Source organism: Lampetra fluviatilis, chromosome 49, assembly GCF_964198595.1.
Source record: "Lampetra fluviatilis chromosome 49, kcLamFluv1.1, whole genome shotgun sequence".
In the NCBI taxonomy this organism is placed as follows: domain Eukaryota; kingdom Metazoa; phylum Chordata; class Hyperoartia; order Petromyzontiformes; family Petromyzontidae; genus Lampetra; species Lampetra fluviatilis.
The window spans coordinates 3,684,791-3,690,509 of NC_136323.1; positions in this window are offsets into that span (position 1 = coordinate 3,684,791).

A 5,719-nucleotide genomic window follows, 5' to 3' on the forward strand; every position below is an offset into this window, starting at 1 on the left:
CTCCTCCACACCCCCCACCCCCCCTCCCCCTCATCCTACACTCCCGTAACTCACCCCCTACCCCCCCCTTTCAATCCATTGCTCACTCCCTCCATGACTCCTACCTCCAATCCCTCACTCCCTCCAATCCCTCCCTATCTCCAATCCCTCCCTATCTCCAATCCCTCCTCCAATCCCTCCCTCCAATCCCTCCTCCAATCCCTCCCTCCAATCCCTCCCTCCCTCCAATTCCTCCTCCTCCAATCCCTCCCTCCAATCCCTCCCTATCTCCAATCCCTCCCTCCAATTCCTCCCTCCAATCCCTCCCTCCAATCCCTCCCTCCCTCCAATTCCTCCCTCAAATCCCTCCCTCCAATCCCTCCCTCCAATCCCTCCCTCCAATTCCTCCCTCCAATCCCTCCCTCCAATCCCTCCCTATCTCCAATCCCTCCCTCCAATTCCTCCCTCCAATCCCTCCCTCCAATCCCTCCCTCCAATCCCTCCCTTCAATCCCTCCCCTCCAATCCCTCCTCCAATTCCTCCCTCCAATCCCTCCCTACCTCCAATCCCTCACTACCTACAATCCCTTTCTCCCTCCAATCCCTCCAATTCCTCCCCCCCCAACTCCCACCTCCCTCCCTCCCCCCACCGCCGTCCCCCGTATCCCAGCTATGCTGCTGTGAATGGGGAGGTATTGAGATGAAGGTGGGAGAGGTGCAGAGGGGAGGGGGTAGAGGGGGGGGGCTGAGGGGAGGGGGTAGCGGGGGGGGGGCTGAGGGGAGGGGGTAGCGGGGGGGGGGCTGAGGGGAGGGGTAGCGGGGGGGGGGCTGAGGGGGGGGTGTGGATGTTCACTTGAAGCTGCTGCTGTTGATGGTGATGGTGGTGGTGGGGGACGATGATGGTTGGTGATGGTGGTCATGGTGGTTATAGAGTTGATGGTGGTGATGGCAGTGATGGGGGACGATGGTGATGATGGTGGTGATGGTGGTTATAGAGTTGGTGGTGGTGATGGCAGTGATGGGGGACGATGGTGATGATGGTGGTGATGGTGGTTATAGAGTTGGTGGTGGTGATGGCAGTGATGGGGGACGATGGTGATGATGGTGGTGATGGTGGTTATAGAGTTGATGGTGGTGATGGCAGTGATGGGGGACGATGGTGGTGATGGTGGTGGTGATGATGGTGGTGATGATGGTGGTAATGGGGGTCGTGAGTGAAGGGTCTTGCAGGTGGTGATGGTGATGAGAGTGATGGTGGTGATGATGGTGATGAGAGTGATGATGGTGGTAATGGGGGTCGTGAGTGAAGGGTCTGCAGGTGGTGATGGTGGCGATGGTTTTGATGATGGTGGTGATGGTGTTAATGTTGTTGATGGTGGTGATGGGGGTGTGATGGGTGGCATGAGTGAAGGGTCTGCAGGTGGCACAGCTCCTCCAAGGCAATAACAACAACAAAGGCAGAGCAGAGCTTTGTGTCTCTGCGAGAGAGCGAGAGAGAGCGAGCGAGCGGGGAGAGAGTGCGGGAGAGTGGGGTAAAGTGGGGGAGAGATGCAAGGAGAGAGCAGTGGGAGAAAGCGGGTGGGGGGGGGGCTGGGGGTGGTGATGAGCAGGGGAGAGAGTGAGGGAGAGCGAGGGTGAGAGAGGGTGAGTGAGCGGTGAGCGGGGGAGAGTGGGGGAGAAGGGGGGGGATAAGAGACAGAGGTGAGGATGGAGAGAGAGAGAGAGAGAGTGGGAGAGAGTGGAGAGAGTGGGAGATGGGTGGGGAGAGGTGGAGTGACAGGTGAGGGGAGTGAGGCGGAGGTGAGAGGCGGGAGAGAAAGCACAGGGGAAGAAGCTCGAGATATACGAGAGATGAGAGGGAGAAGGGAGAAGGGAGAGAAAGAGAGAGACACGGCTTATATGTTATCAAGACACCGAGTGTGAGAGAGAGGAGCGAGCGAGGAGAGATGAGATTAGAGACGTGGGCAAGAGATAGCGAGAGAGAGAGATCATCAGATATATTATAATCAGCGAAAAACGAGCGAGATGGAATTAAGACGCGTACACACACACATATATATATAAAATGCCCCAGTGATGGTCATAATAATAATACGAGTTACAAGGAAGAGGAACAGTGATAATAGCAGCAGCAGCAGGAGCAGCAGGAGCAGCAGTAGCAGCAGCAGCAGCGAGCAGGACAATGCCCTCCCATAGACATCAAAGCAAAATGCGGCCTCGTGTCTCCCTTAATTGGGGCCCAAGGCGCACGGAGACCAATTAGTGGGCAGACGAGGAGTGGGGGGTGGGGTGGTTGGGGAGGGGTCAAGGGGGGAGCCGGCTCCCCTATCCCCCTCCCACTCCCATGGAACCACCACCCCACACACAACCACAATACTCACACGACTGTCAAACGTACCTGGTTGCTATGAAACACACACACACACACACACCTACGCGCGCACACACACACTTGCGTACTCGCTCACACACAGCTGGTTGCTGAGCATTACAGATGGTCTCACACATGCACACACACGTGGACGCACACCTGCTCTCTTTCACACACGCACACCTGCACACACACGCACCTGGACACACATGCCTGGACACACACAGACCTACTCACACACATACACACCTGTAAACACCTGCTCACACACACACACATCTGAACACACACACACACCTGGACACACACAGACCTGCACACACACGCACCTGGGCACACACACACGCACCTGAGCACACACACACACACACCTGGACACACATGCCTGGACACACACAGACCTGCTGACACACATACACACCTGTAAACACCTGCTCACACACACACCTGAACACCCACCCACTTGGACACACACAGACCTACACACCTGGACACACACCCACCAGGACACACACACACCTGCACACCTGGACACACACACACACACACCTGGACACACATGCCTGGACACACAGACCTGCTGACACACATACACATCTGTAAACACCTGCTCACACACACACCTGAACACCCACCCACTTGGACACACACAGACCTGCACACCTGGACACACACACTTGGACATGGACACACCTGCTCACACACACACAACTGGACACATACAAAACAAAGACAAAGATCCCCCATATAGCCTGAATAGACTGGTGGGGCAAGTGCTGTTAGCGAGCACCTATGAAGGCCGGCATGGCACATGACGGGGTGGGGTGGCCAGCACCATGCCCGGCCGCCTTTGTCTCCCAAGTGGCAATGTTTTAGACACATCGGACTAGGTACTCAATTCAGGCTGAGTCGACCTAGGGGGTAGGCCCAGGAGTGGTTCAGATAACCGTCACTGGTGGTGGCCGTGAGCGGGAATCGAACTCGGAGTCGCTGTGTTTCGCAGCGCAGCGTGGCGCTAACCGCTACACTGTTAGCGAGCAAACACCTCCAGTCACACACGCACACACCTGGAGTCACTCACACACCTGTGCCGTCTCTCACCTCTCCAACCTCCCCCCACCTCCCCCCACCTCCCTCCCCTCCGTGACTCAATCCCCAGGGGAGGAGGCAGAAGCAGCATGCGTAGCCATAGCAACCAGGTGAGCCCTTAACGAGGGAGGGAGAGGTGGGGGCAGGGGAGGGGGGATCTTGGGGGGTATTGGGGATGGGGGAGGGTATGGAGGAGGTCGTGGGTTCGATCCCAACCATGACGCCTACTGCTGTATATTTGGAGTTTGTGTGTCTCTCTCTCATCGTTATCACGGTGGCTAGGAGATGTTAACTCCCTCGCCTGGTCTACAGGAGGTCGTGGGGTCGATCGCGACCCTAACGTCTGCTGTATATTTTGGAGTTTGCGTGTCTCTCTCTCTCTCATCATCATCACGGTGGCTAGGATATGTTAACTACCTCGCCTGGTGTACAGGAGATGGAGGGTTCGATCCCGACCCTGACGCCTGCTGCTGTATATTTGGAGTTTGTGTGCCTCTCTCTCTCCGTGGTCGTGTGGAATTTTCTCCGGGGCCTCCGGCTTCCCCCCCCCCCCCCCCCCCCACATTTAGAATCAAGGTGACGCATTGAGAGTATTTGGCTGCGGTGAATTTCCACGTGACGATGCTAAGCCCACTTCGTTGAGCTCTCATTGCCGATTGCCAGGCCGCTTCTGACTAAGAGCTGCATAGCAGCTTAGTGGGGGGGGCCTTCACCTGGTCAAATAAAAAAATTAACCCGTAAAAACAAAGTTTTTCACTATAAATCCTTTATATGCATGGCATCGGTTTCATTTTATTATTCATTTATGTTTTTCTTGAGTAAGAGTTTCATTTTTATCACATTGGTATTTTAAATTAAATATGAATTTTTTTTTTCCTAAAAAGTGGAAATTTTTGGAAAAAAAATTTCACGAAAATAAATTGTCACGCACAGCGAGTCTGTGTGCAAAATGTCAGCTCGATTGGAGCACGGGAAGTGGGTTAAAAAACGACCGAAAGATTTGCACGGTCGTAAGCGCGCAAGCAAGCAAGTGAACTTAATAAAAAGGATTAAAAAATTGTTTCAGTTTTAAGCGGGAGGGGGGGGGGGGGATCTGCAGCAGCTTCGTTGTGTTTACTCCAAGGGCATCAATATCGCCATGACCCCACACTGACCCTGACCCAAGTGACATCGCAACTCAGCGACCGCTTGACCTCGTAACCCGTCACCCAGTGACCCGCTAACCCAGAAACTCTGTAAGCCAGTGATGTCGTCGCTGTCACCTAGTAAGCCTGTACCCCCTGCGAGCCCGGCGATCTCCGGCACATTGACCGTGACCCAGCGACCTATTAACCTCGTGACATGTGACCCCGTGACCCTTTAACCTTACGACCCAATGACCTCTTAACCTCGTAACCTGTGACCCCGTGACCCTTTAACCCAACGACCCAGTGACCTCTTAATCTTGTAACCTGTGACCCCGTGACCCTTTAACATGATGACCCAATTACCTCTTAACCTCGTAACCTGTGACCCCGTGACCCTTTAACCTGACGACCCAATGACCTTTTAACCTCGTAACCTGTGACCCAGTGACCTCTTAACCTCGTAACCTGTGACCCAGTGACCTCTTAACCTCGTAACCTGTGACCCCATGACCCTTTAACCTGACGACCCAATGACCTCTTAACCTCGTAATCTGTGACCCCGTGACCCTTTAACCTGACAATCCAGTGACCCAGTAAAAGCGTCACTCCGATGACCTTGTAACCCAGTGATCTTGTCATTGGAAAACTAGAAAACTAAACTAGAAACTACACTTTTTTTTCCAGGTAAAGTCCACTGAGCTATTAGCTTCCTTTCACGAGTGACCTGGCCACAAATGATTGCTCAACGAAGTGGCTTATGATGTGGAAATGTATCACAGCCCAACACTGAAACACCTAGTGAGTGACCCAGTGACTATGTGGCTCAGTGTCCCCATGACCCAGTGCCCCCGATGACCTGGTGCCCCGGTGACCCATTGACTCTGTGACCCCGTGACCCCATGCCCTAGTGCCTCGCTGTCCCCGTGAACCGGTGACCCATTGACTCTGTGACCCCGTGTCCTAGTGACCTGGTGAATTTGCCCCGGTGCCCCCATAACCCAGTGACCTGGTGACCCGGTAACTCTGTGGCCCGGTGTCCCCATGACCCGATGACCCGATGCCCCCACGACCCATTGACTACGTGACCCAGTGCCCTAGTGACCCATTGACTCCGTGACCCCGTGACCCAGTGCACCGCGGCCCCACCGTGCTGA